Source organism: Sinohyriopsis cumingii, unplaced genomic scaffold, assembly GCF_028554795.1.
Source record: "Sinohyriopsis cumingii isolate HCF-2022 unplaced genomic scaffold, ASM2855479v2 utg000873l, whole genome shotgun sequence".
NCBI lineage: Eukaryota > Metazoa > Mollusca > Bivalvia > Unionida > Unionidae > Sinohyriopsis > Sinohyriopsis cumingii.
In genome coordinates this window covers 1,402,138-1,425,038 of record NW_028315938.1, presented here as the reverse complement: position 1 = coordinate 1,425,038, position 22,901 = coordinate 1,402,138, and the positions used below count along the sequence as shown (strand labels likewise).

The 22,901-nt window shown below is 34.9% G+C and overlaps 1 protein-coding gene across 1 annotated transcript in view; it reads right to left on the bottom strand.

Moving 5' to 3' along the window:
- The window catches only part of LOC149773145 (uncharacterized), a 350,878-nt gene extending 345,982 nt beyond the window's left edge, over positions 1-4,896 (bottom strand). Inside the window, exon 1 of the mRNA XM_089946717.1 lies at positions 4,776-4,896. The gene's annotated coding sequence lies outside the window, so the exon portion shown is untranslated. The remainder of the gene's footprint in view (positions 1-4,775) is intronic.
- Between the last annotated feature and the right edge of the window lie 18,005 nt (positions 4,897-22,901).

The window sequence follows — 22,901 nt, the reverse complement described above, 5'->3', positions numbered from 1 at the left end:
CAGAATTAAGAGAGTTTAAACATTTAATCAGACAACAACCGAATAAAGGTCAGTGTGCAATAATGCGTGAAATAGTTTCAGAAACTCCTATGAGAAAACTTTGGAATTTGTGGAGACCAAATGAATTGATAGTTGGAAGTAAAAAAATAGTTCGTGATAAACTTCAACGACAGTTATTTATGTTACATCAAAAAAAGTTTCCAAATCTACCTATTCCATTATGTTATCGACCGGTTGACACGCGACGGCAGAATATCGACGTTGATATACCAGGATTGTCAGAGAAACAAAATCTTGTACTAAATTATATTGTTTTGATTCCTGTCAATGTTCTTGAAGATGCGCTAAAAAAGGAAAAATCGCCGTGGACGTTAGGATACGCGATGACAATACACTCATCTCAGGGGTTACTCATCTCTAATAATTGATGTTGTTGTTGTTGTGGGGTTTAACGCAATTTTTCAGCACACGATAGGCTATACATGGCGGCCAGTATTAATGGTGGAGGAAGAACCCGGGAAAACCCCGGAAAAAACCACCGACCCACGAGAAGCTACTGGCAAGCTTTCTCACATACCCACATTGGCTGAATCCTAGACTCGAATCGCCGCAGACAGAGGTGAGATGGCAGTGATCCGTAACGAAGAGCGCTTTAGACCACTCGGCCGCTCGGGGCCCCTCTGATATTTGAGTTTCAATCGAGTTTGAATCGTCGATGATTGCATCGAATGGTATTATTTAGTTTATCTCGCAGTGTCTAGAATTAGAAAAAAATATCTCATTTGCGGAGGGTTGTCATAAACTTTACAAAATCCAATGGCAATGTTATTGACAATGATATGATAAGAAAAATATTAGTTAGTTATAAACAGTGTGACAAAAATATAAGCGCGAATTTGACTTTGATGCTAAATTTATAATGATGCTGAAATAACAGCAAAATAATCAGTGTGCGAACTGAAATACAGTAAAGTTGTGGAGCAATATTCTTAATGATCAAATTCAATTTACCGTAGGCAGAATTAATAGTACGTTTGGTCATATACGCGAAAATGTACTGCTAACCTGTCTTGAATGTAATCGCGTCGTGAAGCTAGTTTACAAATGTGAATGCAGTGGTAATTGTGTGTCTTCGGGAATTACTTGTAATTGGTCGCTTACAAATCCACGTTGTGGAGCAGTTGAAACTAGTCTGTAGATTGCAGGTCTACCCGTGGATCTTACCACGCTTGAAAGTTTATGTGTCGTGATACTTCAAATAGAATAAGTCGCTCTTTTCTTACCGCCGTCAAGCTCACAGGGTTAATATACATATCTTACAGTCACATTACCTAGTACTGGTCGTTTTGAAACGTCATGTCATTGTATTGGTATATGTTTTATTTGATTGCATTAATGGGTTTCATGGCGGTTCTTCGAGAAATTTCATTATTTAATGCTGATTTCACACCTGGTAATCTTACAACCCATTCGTGAGATTTCATATCTTTCTGAAGTATTTCATTCGCATAATGATATCCAAATAACCGCTCGGAAAGTGTTCGATTAAATCGTTCAACAATTGCCTCATCACGATGAATTGCAGTATGTCCTCGTCTAATTTCACATTATGTTTTTTTCATCAGAGATGACACTACAGCTATACATTCTTTGTCAGTATCAACTTGTATTAGTTGTGTCCATCGTAAGGGTCCTGGTTGATAAATTCGTTCAAAAGTAGTTACAACTTCAATTGCTGTTTTAGCTGATAGTTGATCTCCTTCGTTATATCTAGATTCAACGTCAAAGACAGTTAACGCGTATCTATGTGTTAACTGACGTCTTCTAATTTTGATAGTATCGTGAGACAAAAATAAAATATCAGCCTGATGAACTTCATAAGGAATGCTGACATCAAAATGTGCATGCTGAATTCGTTTAGGTGGTAGTAGGTAAATTTGCCATATTGCCTGTCGTGCTAGCCATTTTTTCAGCAACATGACGTACAACATTTGTTGCTTCAGCGAGTTTAATAATTGCCGCTCTACCCCTACAATATCCCCTTGGGCTGTAATAAATCGATTCCATTATTTTAAGAATTGGTTGATTAATTACCGGCTCCGAATACTAGTTTATCTTTCATTGCAGATTTTATTATCAATCTAGCTAACTTTTCTTTCAAAGATAAATATTTTAATTAATATAATGCATGAATTAATTTTTCATATGCATTATGTCTCTTTTGTAAATCATTGCTTGTATATACGCCATCATGAATATGACACGCTTAATCAATTTTATTGATATTATATTCGCCATGCTTTGGTTGATCTTGTTTATCAAGTCGGACATCAATTCGTGTACCAGGACCGCAATAATTATATCCAGGATAATGTTTTTCTCCTTGGTATTTATCCCATGGAGTTCCTGGTAATTTTCCTAATGAAGCAGCGATATCACCACCAATTTTACTGGTAGTGCGCGTCTTTTATTTTTTGATATTATTGTTGTCAACATACTCGTATGAGTATGTGCTCTACATTTGGCGTAATATAAATTCATATTACTTATTACATTTCTGCGATATATATGTTGGCCGAGTGGTCTAAAGCGCTCTCCGTTACGGATCACTGCCATCTCACCTCTGTCTGCGTGGGTTCGAGTCTAGGATTCAGCCAATGCGGGTATGTGAGAAAGCATGCCAGTAGCTTCTCGTGGGTCGGTGGTTCTTTCCGGGGTTTTCCTGGGTTCTTCCTCCACCATTAATACTGGCCGCCATGTATAGCCTATCGTGTGCTGAAAAATGGCGTTAAACCCTACAACAACAACAACAATATATATGTTATTGACGTCATTGATATCACTGCGACACGAAAGCAAGAGCCAGTAAATCATATTGCATCATTACCAAATTATATCAGAATGATTATAATTGGTCCATCTGTGTCTGGAAAAATATACCTATCACATAATTTGATAATGAGATGGCTCAAATGTAATAAATTATATTTAGTTGCACTATCTGTAGATAATCAAAGATGCTACGATGTTCTTGTAGATTTTAATGATAAGGCAAAATTATTAAATGAAGATGGTGACGACCTAATTAATTTTATAACTGTCATTGATGAGGCACCGTCCGTAGAGTAATTAGACGGGTTTATTAATAATCTCGAAGCATACGATGATGTGATGCTGGAAAAGCATTCAGATCCAGCTAGAATATTTTCCAGAGGCAGACATACAAATGCAGATAAAATTTATCAATCAACGATACACACAAATACCAAAAGTAATTAGAGATAACTGCAATATTTTAGCTGTATTTAACGGAGTTGTTACACATGCTCTGAGAAATATTCATCAGACACGGTACAGCGGAGATAAGGACATAATCAGATTTAGAAAGTTCTATTCAAAAGCACACTCTTCTCCACACGGATTAATATCAATAAATTTACACGATCCACGATCGCGATATCGTATAGACCTTGAAAAAATTTTGGTCCATATAATAATGATCTAATTATAGCAACAGAGGAGGTGCGACCTCAACGAGAAATCAGGCGGGCAAACAAAAACACATACAAATTTCGACAAAAATAAATAACCCAGTTAGGGAAACTCTCGGTAAATTTAGAGGCTGTGGTTTAGCGTTATTGTCCTTATTTTTTATATTTTTCGTATGAAGTTTATAGTTTTCAAAGTTGAGTTTCAGCAAAAGGTCTGTTCGCCTCCAAAGCTGCTTATGCCGATACCACCAAATAGTGTCAGCGAATTCCAACGTTTCGCTTGGCAAGAGACTCTGAACCTACACCCCAAAATAAATATACAAATATCAAAAGTTGGGTGGAAGGGTCAGAGGAAACTCGGAATATGTCGAATCAAACAAAGGGAAAGAATTACAACACAAGTTTGCCTTTCGCGTGGATTTAACAAGCTGTCTAATTTTTATGTTTATGTTTGCAAAGGGATATAATTCCAAATTCTCAACGTTATGTAATTTACGGTATCATCTGGCAGTTACCGAACAGGACGAAATGCTTCATTATGTTGTCTGAAGGAATTGAACTAGCCCAAAGTGTACACAGTATAGCGGCGTGTTAGTATGGAGAGTACGTTAAGCATGAAAGGTGCAGGGGATGCCAGTATTAGTGCCATTCTGGTCACTGCCAGGTTATAAATTATAAATCAATGATTCAGTTGACTTAACTAAGTGCACTTTTTATCACATTAAAATTTTCCATTATTGAAATCGGTAGGTCAGTAAAACCAGTAAAACTATATAAATTCAATAATCAGTGTATCATTAACTGTATAACTCTTGACGCGTTCAGAGATCTTGATACTATTAACGTACGAATGTGAAAATTATTACAATGTCATTCTAATAGTTATTAATGTACCTATTCAGTAGGGATTCACACAATTGTGAACATAGGTAATATGAATATGGTGCTGTTTTTGTGTCTGGTTTAACGCCATTTCTTTGCTCAAGATAGGCTATATACATGGTCGCCTATATAACTCGTGGAGAAAGAACAAAGAAAGACCAACCCACCCATGAGGAGCTCCTGGCAAACTTTCGCACACTCACCCACATTGGCCGAGCCCGATGTTCGAACCCCACGCGGACAGAAGTGAGATTGAAGTGATCTGTAAGGGCGATCGCTATAGTCAACTGGCTCCCATTGCCTTCCACTCCACCCCGTCATGCCTACGATTTGAATATTTATGTGCGTGATGCAATTACAAACACACATTATGATAATTGTTAATTATAGACTGATACTTACAAAAAAGCTATCAATCCCTTTAGGTGTAAGTTTCCCAACTTGTGTACTAATGACGATACGTTTTTAGCGTGTCAATACCTGTCTTATTGCTATACACAAAACCAACCACCCACGGTTGAAGGATTCTCAGGTATGCAACAACAAGGCATTTTATCAATAGGTCACCTTATCTGGCAAAGTTGTAGGCGTATTGCTAACACATAACGCAATGACTATTAAATAAAATTAAAATGACTTTAGTTACAATATTAGTAAGTCATGCATCAGGGTTACTTGTGCGCACGAAATGGTTGATAAATTGACATGCGATAAACTTAAGTTAAAATTGTGACGAAAAACTGCAGCGTTGGCATTCATGTATATTTCTTGCTAAATACAGTAAGCTAAGTCCATCCGTCTATGTACTATCTATTTATATACCATAATTATGTCTGTATGATTATTTGTCAGTCAATCCAGTCCTTCTACTGCTAATCGGTTTAGCCCAACCCTGGCGCTACTATTCCCGTTGTTGCTGTTATTACCATCAAAACATGACAAAACATAATTACTGGCACTTATACTAATACTATTACTTGTACTACTATTGCAACTACTCCTGTTGCTGATGCCACTACTACTACTACTACCACTACTCTCAGAGGCTTTTTGAGGCTTTGAAGGGACTGGGCCACTTCAACTTTGGAAATCCGGCATACTTAAGTTATATACCTACACATGCACCCTGAAAACTGTATATAAACGCAGACCCGGTCCAAGCGCAAGGCGAACGAGGCAACTGCCTTAGGCCCCGCGCTTTTAGGGACCCCGCGCTGCTGACGGAAATCAACTCCGCAATGCATAGTTTTTGCCTGGGGCCCGCCTATTGCTTACTACCTTGGGCCCCGCACATCTAAGGGCCGTTTCTCCTTAAACCGTTCTTTTGTATGTATATACTTATATTAGCTATATTAGGTTAGGTGTTAGATAATTTAGGCCTATATATGGTTTATCTAAATATATGTACTTGTACGCATGGCAACCAGGAGGCCCCCTGTCACTAGAAGCTACGGGTGCAAGTGTGCCCCGTGGCTGCCGCCTTAATCCAGTACTGACTGATATGACATAACTCAATGGTATGCAACAAGAGCAACCACTTCTGCTTCTAGACAAGACAAGACAAGACAAGACAACATCTTCATTACACTCAGGCGTTTAGGTCAGCCATGGACGATTTTTTCACATAGTACATGCAGTATAACTCGGATTGACAGCATTATTACATTATTACATTCATTACTTCAATGGAATAATAAGATGTTGAAACTTAATTACATACATATTGGTATATTTGGGAAAGGTGATTGTAAACTACTAAATATGGAAAGCAAACTAATCTCTAGCAAATACTTTACAATAATGATTCTGCAGTACTTTTTTCTTCCTAACAATATTTAAAAAACAATGAAAAATATAAGCAATTACAAAATTAAAAAAGAAAAAGAAAAACGGAAGAGCAATGAATACATCGAATAAAGTTGGTTTGACATTAATGAAATTTTGATAAAATAATATTAATCAATTTAGATAGATTTCTTTAAATACCAAGTTTCTCAAAATATATTAATTCTTTAAACTTCTGTACATTTGGTCTCGTATAGAAGTGCGTAAGTAGTAGTAGCTTACTGCGTTCTCTGAAATAGCTGCATTCAAGGAGATAGTGAAATTCATCACCCACACAGTATTGCATGCAGAGTGTACACAATTTTTCATATCTAGGCACATTCACCCATTTTCCCTATTCTATCGGTAAACAGTGATAACATTTTCGAAATTATATTATGTTTGCCATATAATTTTTGATAGGTCTTCAAACAAATGATGTTCTAAGTTCAATTCCGTTTAAAAATTGATTGTATCATCTTTTGTCGAGGTAGTAATGAAAGATTCCCATGTTTTCATAAACTGATTATGATCATGAAGCCTTTTCTACTGTATCTAGCCAGCATTTGTGGGGCATGTTTTGATTAGCCTATATAAATTGAAATTCGATCGGGTGTTTCCAATGGTCCCAACCCATCTGTTTCTGCCTAAACTATCATTATAATCCTGCAATAGCCTCATATACATGATGTAAAGTAATTTATTTTCTTTACCATTAATGAGATTTATCCAACATACGACCATTCTGTTTTTTATTTGCAAGTGTAGACGGGTTATACCAAGCTCACCATGGGTCGGATTTTTTAGAATAACGTTTAGCCCATATTCAGAAACTCTAAATGTACCAGTTCCATCAAATCTAGTTTTTCAGAATTGGGACTATTGTCATACAAAAATGTTTAAGCTGACAGTAAACATTCAACTTCAGAAATAGGATATTTTTAAAACAAAATAAGGAACATAGCTTTCCTGAGTGAATTAATCAGCTTCTTTATTCATAGCACATATCTACCATTCTCCGTTAGGCTCAGCCCAAAATAGTTACAATTTCTCACACTTTCATATTCCGAAACGCCTAATTTGAACTTCATATTTTTACTGTTTCTACATTTCCCAAACGTCATACATTTCGTTTTGCTTGTGTTAATTATAGGTTATTCTTCATATCTGAAATTTCAACGGTACCATCTGCATAAAGTATAACAAAAAGTTATAAAAATCTCACTAGATCTCCATCAGCAAATCAACTGTAATGCCATTAAAATTCGGGCTCAAAAAGTGATTTTTGATATCGTTTAGATGCAGGGAAATAGTACAGGTGAAAGATTCTCTCCTTGTCTAACTCCTTTACTAAAAGTAAACAGCCTGATTTTTTTCCATTGTAGAATATACACGACTTTACATCCATATACAAGTTCATGATCACCTTAATAATTTGCCTCTTTATACTAGTTTTATTCAGTTTTCTCCATAAGCCAACTCTTCATACCCTGTCAAAGGCGTGAGAAAAAATCTACTAAAGTACAAAGCAATGGGAAATATATTATGTTTAAAAGATCTATTAAGTAATACAGGATATGAATATTATCAGTTGTTGAGTATTTTTTACCGAAACCTGATTGGGTATCGCATAGTTAATGTCATCATCTAGAAAAAGAGAAATTTTGTTGTTACGATCAGCAGAAAATACCTTACCAAGACAACTCAGCAGATTTATCAGCTTGTAATTGGTAGGATCTGATGTATCTATATTGTTATTTTTATATCACATTAATCAATCCTGTAGTCTATGTTTCTGGGACAAAACCTGCATTTCAAATCAGATTAAAGCGCTTAGAAAAAGGGGAAGAAAAACTTCTGTACATTTCAAATATTCATTCAAGATTAAATTTGCAGAAGGGGACTTGTTTGATTTCAAATTTCTTAATATTTTGAATAGTTCCTCTGAACAGACTGCTTCATTTAATACTGTTTTGTGTTCTATATTAATTGATTCCTCTTTCGTATCTATCTCGTAATTTGGTATTTTCCATGGGATTCCTACGAGATGTAGCTATGCATATATACTAGATTTTTCCACACGATTTTCGACAAGTTGCAGTTATACCTATGCACCAAGGTTTCTCCATATGATTCTCAGAATTTTGAGGCTATAAATATATGCCAGGATTTTTCCATAAGAATCTCCCATAAGAGAAGAATCGCAAAAGGTTCTTTCATGACCACTAACATGCCTGGACAATATATACTCTTACACTTCTCCCCCTGCCAAATTGACGTCTCCGTGTTATATATTTCTCTGTGTGTCGTTTTCTGTGTTTTGTTTGTTCGTTTGTGTATGTCTATGTTTTGTTTGTCCCTATAAGAATAAATTCCAGATACGCACAGTAGCAAGTCTTGAGGTCAACCCAAACACTGTTTCTAAGTTTCCGCCCGATCCAAGTCAGACACTTGCAACATTCTTGCCATTGTATCCCCAATGCCCAATACCGTTGACGTCACGCTTGTTAGATTTCTCATTGAGCTATAGGGTCCACGTTCATTGCACGTTTGAGGCTTGAAAGTTTTGTTCCATTTTCCCCATATAAAATTATTTGATACTAGAAATTGTTTCCGTTATTTTCCTATATAAAAAATCTAAGACTGAATCGTCCCCTATTACTATTGTTATGCATATTTAATTTAATTGTTTGTTTGTTTGTTAGATTAAAAATTTAATTACATGCTATTGTAATGATATACCTTTTTATTTTATGTAAACACCTAATACATTGCTACATTATTCTGTATATGCATGAGCTAAACTACAGCATTATTATTTAGGTAAACAAGAAGGAGTACATACTTTTTTTGTTGCTGTTGTTGGTCGGGCTTTGATATTTCCTAAGAGAATTTTACGTATTGTAAGTAAATAAGGCTCATTAAATCATTCTAGAAGGTTATTTTTCATTAGGTAATGTTTGTTTTCTTAGAAAATGCTAATTGTGACCGGAGGTCAACTAGAGAGCTACATTATCTTGTTATTGTGAAGACTTGGTCATTCGTGCTTTAACATTTAACACTTTTCAATTGTATTATGTTGGAACTAGTTTGGGCATAATTTTATTGTCTTCCCAATTTTTGAATTCAGGTTAATCGGGATTATTTTCTGTGGAAATAGAAAAGTGCTCTGATACAATTCTTAGATAAAGGCATTCACTGTAATTTATACTGAATTCAAACCTGGAATTATATTAATGTGATTCAACGAGAGACTGTTGACATATCAGCACTCCATAAGCTCTAACAGACACGTCATCGCCTTCAGTTTCGGACCTCTTCGGGACTTGTTCTATGGTTTATTCAGGGCTTTATATTATTAGCAATTGTGTCTGTAATTCTTGTCTTGTTTTGGATTAATTCGCAAGACTCATAACAATACTGACTGCTCCGTGACCTAGTGGTTAGAGCGTCCGCCACAGATGCAGGATGTCGTGGATTAGAACCCCGGTTGAGTCATGCCAAAGACTTCTAAAATGTTACTAGCAGCGGCCTCGCTAGGCGCTCAGCATTAGGAGGTTAGTGTTAGGACTGGTCGGCCTGGTGTAGAATAATGTGACTGGGTGGGACATTATGCTACATGTCTGCGTCATGATGCCCCAGTGGTGGACATCACTTTAAACTGCCACCTTGCAGACATCGTAGCGATATGACTGGAAATTGTTAAGTTACGTTAACAAATTTAAATCACAAAATCGTAACACTACTAATGCTATCATAATTTATATATTCTTACATAAGTAAACATGTTTAAAATATTATTTCTCGAAAATTTGTCTAGTCAATTAGAATGCTAAATATAATATTCTCATAGATCACTGAACCAACAAAGTTAGTAAAATACTTTTTGGCAGGTACTTTTAGGGTTTCCATGTCTGTGACCGTCAAAAGTATCTTGTCCAATTCTTCTTCATGGAAGGTGATCTCATAGCTTGCAAAAACATCGATAGTGTGATGGCAGCCCTACAACATCCTTCATGATCCAGATGAATGGAGACTGTTCATTGACGACGAGGCTTAAATCTGTTCTGCAGCATAAAGGCAATATTTTGCCGTCAATTCTAGTTGGTCATCCAATCCATATGATGGAAACCTGCTAAAACATGAGACAACGTTTGAGGTACATTCACTATGACCCATATAATGAGAAGCTTAAATGGTGATTTAAATGTTCTTGCTTTCTCCGTTGGTTGGCAGACTGGATACACAAAGTATCGCTCTTTTCTTTGTGAATGTGATAGTTGTGCGATGGGTTCCCACTACTTCAAGAGATATTGACCACTCTGACAATGATTGGTTCCTGGGAGATGATAGAGGTTGATGTACTTGATAATTTTTCTTCTAATCTAAATATGTCCGTACCTGAAAACTCCTCCCCAGTTGATGATTTAGAACCTCACACACGCCCGGGTGATGTGAAGGAAACAGGTCCTAGTTAATTTTACCGGTGTTTTGTCTAGAAGTGACACTGAAACTGGACTCAATAACCCTGTAAAACACAGGATCATTCTTGCAGATCCTACGGCTTTAAAGCAGGCATACCCTATAATGTTACCAGGCTTAGATGAAGAGGTGCATCAGCAAATAAAGAATATGATCCATGCTGTAATCATTAAATAATCTGATTCTCCCTTCTCATCCAATGTAGTATTGATCAGATATTAGGTCGATTCACTTCGTTTCTGTATCGATTGACGTCAACTTAACGCTGGTACCAAACGTGACGAATGTATGCTGCCACGGTTTGATGATATCTCAAACAGTTTAGTAGGTTCGACCTACTTTTCCAAGATCGATGTCAGATCTGGATACTGGAACGTGAAAATGTAAGAGGAGGAAAACAGAAGACTGCCTTTTCTGTATGTAACTTGGGTTTCTTTGAGTGAAACAGGATGGGATTCGGACTCACCAATGCCCCGTCACCTTCCAATGCTTGATGGAGCAGTGTATAGGTGACCTACATTTGAGGTGGTATCTACTTTGTTTGGACGACATCCTGATCTTCTGAGAAACGTTTGAGGAACATCATTAACGCCTCGAAGCCGTTTTCGGAAGATTTGCAGATCACGGACTTAAACTTGACCTGACAAATTGTGAGCTCGTCAAGACATATGTTGTTTTCTTCGGTCATGTAATTAGCCAGTATGGTATTTCCGCTGATCCAGAGAAAATCATAGGTGTTATTAAGTGGCCTACTCGCAGGGATGTGAAGGAACGGCGCCGTTTCCTTGGTTTTGTTGGACTGTGCAGCCTGTAAGTTGAACACTATGCCCATGTTGAGGAACCAATGTATGACACACATAGATATCATTATAAAAATTGACTGGCAGAATAATAAAAAGAAGACCAAGTCCACCAGCACTGCTTGGACATGGGGCAAATCTCAAAAGCAGTCATTTAATACCATTAAAGCGATGCTTACATCACCACCTACTCTTGCGTATGCAGACGCCAACCTTCCCTTCATATTACACACTGTTGCTTCAATCAACGGTCTTTGTGCCGTTTTAGAGTTATTGCCTATGCTAGCAGTGGTATCAGACCCTCTAAAAAGGCGGTAGAAAGCTTATAAGCTAGAGTTACTGGCAAATAAGTGGGAAATCTCAGACAAATTCCACGATTACCTAGACTCGAATACGTTTGAGGTCGTCAAAGACACTAAACCCTTGACCTACATCAAACCCTCATCCATGTTAGATGCCACAATGCATCGCGTGCTAGACTCATTGGCTAATTTTGATTTTACAATCTTTTTTAAACCAGATAATCGCCATACAGACACCGATGGCCTCAACAGAAGATGGTTTGCTTGCATGTGAGTATTTTGGCAACAATACAAGGTAATCTGACATTGAAAATGCGTAGAAGTACAATGAAGCCCATATTGTTGTACTTTCAGTTCAATCTCTCTTAAAATGTATGTTAATCTGTGACATGAGCTTAACATGAACATATAATTTATTAGGATTTGTACAAAACTGAAAAGTTTACAACTGTAAAACTAATGTACCAACTTTACAGGGAAAATATGTTTCACCAGTCCAGCTCGGCATTGTAAATCAACTCTAAATCATTCGGTCATTTCTGAGTTAGGATAGGTTCATAATAAAAGTAGTGTTAAAAAGAATATGACTCAAGAAATAATTTTATTTTCATCACGTGTGTTATATGTTTTCATGAATATGTTTCAGTATTCAACTGAAATACAAAATATTGCTGAAATTGAAACTACTGGGCAGTTTAAAATCAAAATAGAGGTGATGCAATGCAGCTATAGTCTCCCAGTTTATTTTAGATTTGTAAAGAACCTGTAATTCAATTGAATAGGTTTAATGGATATTAGAGAAAGCAATTGCAATATACAAACATCTTATACTCTCTATTTCCTGGTTTGCATAACTCATCAGTTTATCAGATGAACCAACATGAACACTATTCCTCTGTAATAACACTTTGTTGATAGCATAGAGTTACGTAAAAGGGGCAATTACTCTTGAAGAATGTACTTGTTCTGATTACTGACCCAGCTGTTGCTTGTCGAAAACCTGACAGTGTAAACTTTGACCAGCTCAAACTTGTTGACTTAGTAGCTTGTGGGATACTCGTCAAAATCAATCATTCCTCATTTTCATATTTCTTATTTCTAACGTTCACCTTATTCGTCTGTACCAAGGTAGCTAATATTTATGCATGGAATAGTCATAGTTGGGTTTATCTTCAGACTTCATTGTTTCTATGATGTTATCATATAATAGTTAAGATTTGAGAAAGCCTAAAATTTGGGGTAAATCACCAAATCAAGTTTGGACTTTTGGCACTTGTGTAATTTTTCTTCCGTGTTGTAACAAGAGACATGTATAAAAAAAAATGTCAGAAATATTCTTCTCCTATCCCTAGTCCTGTTCAAGGAAGTTTCGGCTTAAATTTTGAAAATGTATCGGCCCAAAATATGGTAAAAATGATTTATAAATAAATATATAAATAATATCAGAACTGGTAAGGAAAACACATTGGTCTAATAAATTCATTTGAACTGCTAGGTTATTTTCTGTATTTGTATCTGTTCTGACCTTTATGATCATTCTGCTCCCCGATGTTTCCATCTTTCTAACTTTTAATTATTTAATTTTCAAATCAAGGCTACTAAAACATTTTTTCAGTATGTTGCATTTAAAGATGCTCTAGCCTGACGCCCAGTACAGCGGGTAATAAGAACAAGGAAGTTATCTGCAATAAACTGTGTGCAACATATATTGTCCTGTAGTTCAATATTTCCCAGTCCTTAAGGGGTGGTATCAGTATTAATATATCCCATAATAATACTTTAGTTCTGATTTCACATTTTAACGATCATATATTTTAACTGATTATACCTTTGAAATATGCATTACTTTTAAAAACTCCAAAACGAAATATAATCCTTCATTTTTGGAAAGTAGATTTTATAGGTAGTCGTCCCGTCTCTCTTTCATTGTATACCACTATCAACATGACATGTAAGTTCGCTTACTAACTGAAACTTCCTGGTTGTGTCATTTAATCTGTAAATAGCATAACTGGAAAATATATGAGGTTCAAAATAGGGTTGGTCAAAATGACATATGCCAGCAGATGAATGTTTCAGAAGATAAAAACCGTAGAGAAGAAACAAGTGAAGGTTGTTGTTGTTGTGGGGTTTAACACCATTTTTCAGCACACGATAGGCTATGCATGGCGATCAGTATTAATGGTGGAGGAAGAACCCGGGAAAACACCGGGAAGACCCAACGACCCACGAGAAGCTACTGGCAAGCTTTCTCACATACCCACATTATCCGAACCCTAGACTCGAACCCACGCAGACAGAGGTGAGACGGCAGTTATCCGCTTTAGTTTAGACCACTCGGCCACTCGAGGCTCGAGGCCCCTAAAGAAGGGAAGGAGGATTATATATATATATATATATATATATATATATATATATATATATATCTCGGGTTACTTGTATAAATAAACTTTTCAAATGTTGTAAACTGATACAGATCAACAGGAGACAATTATACTTTAAAATTGATACATATACGTTTAGTTTCTATATTTAGAAGGACGAAACCTGCTGGTGCCTTTTATGATCTCAAATCATTGAAGTACTTTATCTCCCAGTGATAACTCTTTGCTGACAGCACAAATGGTAGATATGATTGTACGATTCATTCCAACGATGTCTGTGTTTGCATTTAAACCTCTAAGTTAATGCTGGTTTGACCTAGATAGTGCAAACATGGGAAAGCGAGGACTTATCGATTGTATAACACAATTTAGGTAGATTTGGGGGTAGTTGTAAAGAGGATCCTAATAATAATTTGTATAATGCCTTAGATTCATGTACATTACACCATCTCGAGTTCAGCATTTGGTCGCATAGCCACTCATTTATTTTTTCTTCTTAGGCGTATCAAAAGTTCAGGAGGGTGAAAAAATTTTAGATTGTCTTTGACGTTTCGATCAAACTATCAAAAATGTGTCAGCCCAAAATAATGACTAGAGTAATTTATGATAACATTTAAAGATCACAAATCATCTATTAAAATATTAACGTACTTCTGTTATTGGAATTTGAAACTGTCATAAAATACTGGGTGTAAAGTAATTATAAGTATATTATAACAAGAGGTATGATTAGATAGATATATCAGTTGGTTAATCATATTTCTGGCCATCCCATAACCACATATCTTGACCACGTCTTGTTGCATACTGTATAGCCTATAAGAAAAAGTTAACTTAGTACTGATTAAACTTGACATATTTTAAGCAACTTCGCGTACTTTTGTTTTTCTGAAAAGTCAAATATCAAAATAGCCATGATATTAAAAAATTTCTCTGCTCAATAGCATACATTATGAATTCTTATAAAACCTTGTTCGCAAATGCAGCAAAAATAAACAAATTAATGAATAAATCAATGAAGATAGAGCAGGTCATTAGAATAACAAAATCAGAGCAGGTCACAAGAATACAGGATTAAAATAAATTTATTTCAAATACCAGAGTTCAGTTTCTGTATTTATATCTGTTTTAGCATTTAAACTCGGCCAAGTGATTACATCAACCGCTTCGGATGCGGAAGGTCGCGGGTTCTAAACCGGTCAAGTCATACCAAAAGTAGTAGTAGCAACTGCCTCGCTTTGCGTTCAGCATTAAAAGGTTATTATTAAGACTGGTCTGCCTGGCGTCATGATAATGTGACTAGGTGGAACATGATGCTACATTCTGCGGCGGCATGATGCCCCAGTGCTAGACATCACTATAGACTGTAACACCACTGACATGAAAGCAATATGTCTGCAACATTGTTAAAGCTACAGTACAAATCCAAAACACACACCATTATAATTCACCTCGCTCCTCCATCTTGCTCTCTTCCAAACTTTTCATTATTTACTATTCAGACTTAATTTCCAGACAAACTAGGACACACGTTTCGTCTTTGAACTGTCCTGACCTGTTCCTCAAATTCGGGGAACGACATGTATCATCATTCCTTGGAGATAAGGGTATGTTGACATTATGAATATGTCTCATACATTAATAAGTAACACTTTAGTTCTGTACTTCACATTTAGCTAATCATATATTTAAATAAAGACTCTTCGTTATACATGTCGCTTTTCAAAACCTCTAAATCAATTACAGTCAATAATTTTGGGAAGTACGCCTTATTGATATCTAAGCCCCGTCTCACTATCTCTGTATACCACTTCCAGTGTGACACTTAACTTCGGTTACTAACCCTTCCTTGCCATGTCATTTAATCTGTAAATATAACACTTAGAAATTTATATGAGACGCACAGTAGGATAAGCCATTATAGCACACACCTCCACATGACAGTTTAGGAAGAAAAACACAGTAGGAAAGAAAGAAGTAAAGGAAGACAAGCACTTCAGTCACTTGTATTTCCATATTTTACATATTTTCTAATCAATAACACATGAAGAAGCGACAATTCTAATTTCACTGGTGCATATTTTCAATTTTTATATTTGGAAGGATGCAACCTATCAGTGCCTTTCATGGGCTCAAACATACATTATCGCCCTCATAAACCCGTTATTTGCATTACAATGGTTAGATAATTTATTTCAAGTATGTCAGTGTTTCAGTTCAAACTACCTAGTTATTGCAGGATTTAGTCTCTTGGCTCATAGTCAGCCATGTATTTGTTTTTTTCTTTTCATAACAAGAGACAAGCAAAGTCGGATGAAAAAAAATTGGATTTTACCCGTTTAAAAGGAAGTTTTGATCCAAATATCAAACTGTACAAGCCCAATATTTGAACTAGAATAGTTTATGTTAAAGATCAGTTGCTTGTAATATTTATTTTACTCACGATTCAGCCATATTGCAATTCGAACCTAACAAACACTACATCAAGGTGGTAAAAAATTATAATTATTTTATAACAAGATGTATAATTTGATAAATTGGTTAGTAATATGTCTGGCCTTATAAACCCATTTCCATCCCATACTGGCATATCTCAATCACAATGCCTTGTTTAAGTTATCGCTTGTAGTGAAACGTCCAATTATTACAAATACAAACATAATATCTTTTAAATAGCTACAAGTTCTTCCAATCTTTCCATAACAAGTTGTATATGAAAATATATATGGTATTCAAAGTTTTCTGTGTTGTCAAATTCAAAAGAATACATTGTTTTGTGTTATAAATCTTTGACAATGAAATAAATATATTTAAGGTAATAACCGATGAATACATTAAAGAAATACTGATTCAAGAACACATGGATCCAATATATTCATCAGAGACACCAGTTCATTTTATTGTAAGACTCTTTTATACCTTTATCTTCTATTTTGCCCCAATTAAATGTGTTTATCATTCGAACCGTTTGTCCCATTTTTAGACGTAAATTACAGACACGTTTACTTACAGCTGTCATATTCAAAAACGCATTAACTTGACATAGCTCTTGTAATTCATGAGAACAAGGAAGACAAAGATAACTGCAGCAAACTGAGTAAAACATGCATCGTCGTACAGCTTAACCTTTCCCGGGGACAAAGGGGTGATATAAATATGTATGTGTATATACATATATATATATATATATATATATATATATATATATATATATATATATATATATATATATATATATATATATAATTCTGTATTTCACCTTTTAATTGCTTTTATTTTTAAACCAGCCTATTTCTAATATATATATATATATATATATATATATATATATATATATATATATATATATATATATATATATATATATATATATATCACATTTCATGTCTCCAAAATCAGTAACAATCAATAATTATGAACATGAGGTCGACCCCAATCTTGTTGATCTATGCAGACCACTACTAATATTGACACTTCAGTTTCCTTAAAGTTCCCTAGATGTGCCAATAGTTCGGTAAATAGAATACTTAGAAAATTTAGAGAGGTTCAAAATAGGTTTTTATCATCAAAGTACACACCTGCACATTACTGTGTCTGAAGTGAAATAATTTAGTACAGAAAGCAGTGAAAGATGATCAAAAATATATATTCACTTATTTATATTTTTACATTCCTCAAATGTTAAAAAAATGTTACAGGTTAACATAAGACAATTCTAATTTAACATTAAAATATATTTCTTGTATTTTGAATGATAAATCCTTCCAATGCCTTTTATGAGCTTTAAACATTGAAGTGCTGTATATCCCTCATAAAACACGTTGTTGGGATTATTATAGTTAGATAAGAGGGGACAGTTAATCGAACAGATGTCTGTGTCAGTTCTAATCAGTGAGTTAATCCTAAATTTAATCTTTTGGCATACAATCAGTCACGTATATGTTTTTCCTGGTCATAAACGAGATAATGTTGCATTGTACCCTTCCCTTTACAAATATGTTTTGGTCCAAATGTTAAAAATATGTTAGCTCAGGGTCATAACCAGATTAATTTATGATGAAAATGAAAATGAATAGTCAGCTATTTACAATATTTTTCTTACTCCAAATTCTGCTATATTGCAAATTTAACATAGCCTTAGCAAAGAGTTTCAAGTATGTTATAGCATGAAATGGAATTATATAGAATGGTTAACAATATGAGGTCATAGCATACCCGCGGACTCGGCTGCAGTGTTTATCATATGTTACGGACTTTCATGTAAAGAATAATTTGTACTTAACAAACTAAACGTATTTAACGAACTGGTCTATTGTAAATTGAATTTTAAATATAAACAAATTAATGAGCAAATAAATAAATGAAACTAGTGTAGTTCAATAGAATTCATGAGTATAATAAAGTCATTCAAGATGCCAGTTTATTTTTAGCATTTGTATCTATCTTCTTTATATTCCATTTCACAAACTCACGTATTATTTCCAACAATTTTGCACTTTATCTTCAGAATTTAAATTTACCATTTTATAGAGAATAATCAACCCAGACTCGGGGTTAACTTTGATACCAATAGATGTTACAGTGTAGATTTATTTCAGAACACTTTATTAAAGCATGCAAATTTTGCAGAAGATATTTGCGTTATATTGATATGATTTATAGTGCATCTAAACTTTGTTTTTTGGAATAAGAATAAAGAAAATAATATTGACACTATCACAGCACAAACTTTCACTTTCGAAGTGCTACTTTCATAGGTAACATGACAGGAAAATTAATCCAGGAGGTCGGAACCCATTTATTCTTTGACGATCTTTTTATCTCAGGTGTTGAACATTGACTGGGAGTCGTATTTGGATGTTTATAAGGAATGAGACATAGGTTTTAAAAATGGTTAGATAACAAACCATGTTAATTTCTACGCCTAGATTTCCGCCTATAAATTGTTGATCCAAATGTTCAAATGTTGTCAGAATAATGGGTCCTGGCCATGATGAAACCCACTATATAAAACTTCCTAGGCATACATTTATAAGATAAGACCTACTGGTATCTTGTATCAAGCTACTGTTCATTTGTCATGTCAGTAGAATTGAAGTAACGCTCACCAGGGCAGATGGAAAAACTACATCTGCTAATCACCGAGAGTTTTTCAAGCTCACAAACTCCTACGTGAGTGATTGAGATATATTTAGGGTTTTCTGATTTATTGTATTGAGCAGAAGAGAGAGTGAGTATACCACTTGCTTTAAAGTCCATTAATGAACATATAACCTCATACGAAACAATGAAAATGAAAGGTCAACAACGTAGCACACTCTGCTGAAATAAATGTGTGAGTATTTAGATCATTATTACATCAATCTCTCATCCAAATATTTTATCAAGACATTATGATATCGCGATCGAGGGTCATATAAATTTTTTCGTGATAAATCCATTTGGGGCAGATTGTGCTTTTGAAAAGATGTTTTTGAACTTAAGCATGTCCATATCCCCTGAACACCAAGTCTAATGAATATTTCGCAGAGTATATGTATCCATTTAATAAAACACAGCTAAAATATTACAGTTATCTCTGATCACTTTAGGTGTTATTGTATATCGCTAAGTAACATAAATCACATCATTATTTGTATGTCTGTCTCGAGAATATATAATAGCTGGATTTGATTGTTTATCCAGCATTACATCATCGAATACCACGAGTTTATTATTAAATCTATCGAGACCATATACAGATGGAGCTTCATCAATATCGGTGATAAAATCAATAACATAATTTCCGTCCTCGTCAAAAAAGAATTGCATTTTCATTAAAATCTTTAATTACATCGTTACATCTCTGATCATCAACTGACTGAGCTACTAAATACAACTTATCCCCGTTGAGTCATCTCATTATGAGATGAAAAAATTAAATAATTTTTAGCAGACCCAGATGGACCTATGATAATTGCTCTGATAGAATTGGATAGCGCTGATTGATGCTTTACTGGCTAAGGTTTTCGTGACGCAGAGAAATCAATGACAGCCATGTTATACAAATATAATAAATAATATGGATTTATATTGTGTTTGATGTAGGGCATCCACCCCCACAAGTGGATAAACAAAACTAATAACGAAAGATAAAAAAGATCTGCGATGAAAGGTAAACTACTATTAGGAGTCGGTAATTAATCAACCGATTATTACAATGATGAATTCGATTTATTATAGCTCAAGAGGATATTCGAGGGGTTGAGCAGCGATTAGTAAACTCGCTGATGCAGCAAATGTTACACGTTCTGTTGTTGTAAATTAGTTAGCACGACAGGCAATATGGCAAATTCTCTACCAGTGCCTAAAAAAATTCCGTACGCACATTTTGATGTCAGCACTCGTAATAAAATTCATCAATCAGATATTATACTTTTACCAAACTATACTATTAAAACTGGTAGACGTCAATCAAATACATACAAATACGCGTTGACTGTCGTTGACGTTGCAAGTATGTTTAAGGAAGCATATCCGTTATCAACTAAAACAGCAGCTGAAGCTTCTTCTGCTTTTGAACGAATTTATCAACGAGGACCCTTGCGATGGCCACAGTTACTACAAGTTAATCATGTCAAGGAATTTCTTGGAGCAGTATCATATCTGATGAAAAAACATAACGTCAAAATTATACGAGGACAAACTGAAATTCACCGTGATCAGGCAATTGTTGAACGATTTAATCGAACACTTGCTGAGCGGTTATTTAGGTATAAATATGCAAAGGAAATAATTCAGAAAGATATGAATACGAATGGGGTGCAAGATTTACAAGTGTAATATCTGCATTAAATAATGAAATTACAAAACAATTTCTATCAAACCTCTTAATGCGATTACAAAAAAGAACTTAAACCAAGACAACGATATGACTTTTCAAAACAATCAGTATAGGCAATGTGACTGCAATATATTTATATCAACCTGATGAGCTTGAAGGTGTTAGAAAAGAGCAACTTATCCTATTTGGATTATTACGACACATACAATTTCTAGCGTAGTAAAATCTACGGGTAGACCTGCGATCTACAGCTTAGATTCAACTGCTCCTCAATGTGAATTTGTACATGAACAATTACAAGTAATTCCTGAAGATACACAATTACCACCGCATTCACTTTTTTAAACTAGCAAATCGACGTCGCTTACATTCAGGACAGGTCAGCATCACATTTTCGCTTGTCCAAGATTGCTATTAATTCTGCCTACGGTAAATTGTCTTGGATTATTATTTGAATACTGCCACAAAATTACTGTTTATTTATTATGTTGCTGTTGTTTCAATGTCATGATAAATTCAACTTCGAGATTAAAGTCGCGCTTATGATTTTGTAACACTGTTTTTAACTAATTCATTTTTTCTTACTTTATTATCGTTAGGTTCCTGAGTTGAATGATTATTTTCTGTGAATTCTGTGACAATTATACACAAATGAGATATTCTTCTGACTCAAGACACTGCGAGATAAACTAGATTTGACCATTCCATACGAGCATCGACGAGCCAGACATTTATATCAGAGATGATTAATCTATGTGATGAATGAATTGTCATTGCGTATCCTAGCGTCCACGGAGTTTTGTCCATAGTTAACGCGCTCTCGACAGCTCTGACAGGAACTAAAACAATATCGCTTAATGCAAGATTTTGTTTCTATGACGATCCTGACAAAACAATGATGCGGGTAGATTTGAACATTTTTCTTTACGTAACATAACTATTTGTTCTTGAAGTGTATCACGAACCAGCTGTCTGCTTGCCACTATCATATCATTTGGTGTCCATAAATGTAAATACTTGTTGATAGGAGTTTCTAAAAGTATTTCACGCATTATTTCACACTGAATTTTACTCGGTTGTAGTCTGATTCATTTCTTAAACTTTGTTAATTCTTCTTTTTCGGCCATTTACGTAGAGACAGTCCAACAAAAATTGGTGTTTGACCATGATAACCATACTTTATTACAGCATTTTTTTTGTGTCAATAACCAGTCAAGAAATATTTTAACGTTTCTCATGAAACGGTGCACATTTCATCCTAAACAATAATCCTTTGAATGTATTTCTCGCCCATGTGTTATTGAGTCCATTTATTTTCCTTCGATCAAAAGAATTTATGATAAGTGCATGATTTTATATCTCTTTCTTTTATTTCTCTTTAGAGTCTGTGTGTAGGTGTTAAAACAACTATATCAAAATTCCAAAATAATTAAATCATACGAGATGTTTTACCACAACGTCCAGACCCATTGAGATACAGTGTTTTATGCCTAGTTACATGATTATATACAGATGGTGCAGATGATAATATTTACATCTTTTTTTGGGGGGAGGGGGATAAATATCTTTAATTTCAACGTCGGCGGATTCAAAATATTTAAGTATATCTTCTTGTTTTACTCTCCATTCACCCCGTGATGCATTAGTGCTAACACCATATTGTTGTTCTAGCAATCCTGCATTTTTTATTGATATAAAATGAATCAATAGCGACTCTGACAGCAAACTCAGAAACTCTATTTATCATCTATGTTAGATTTATCGAAATATACGCGAGATTGAATATCTTAAATGAGTAAACTGCGGTGACTCACCGTCAATATAACTCATAATTGTACCTAATTCAGTTCCGTCTGATAAACTAGAACTACTTCGACTTATAAATGTGTTTCTATTCTTTGAATAAGCAATTG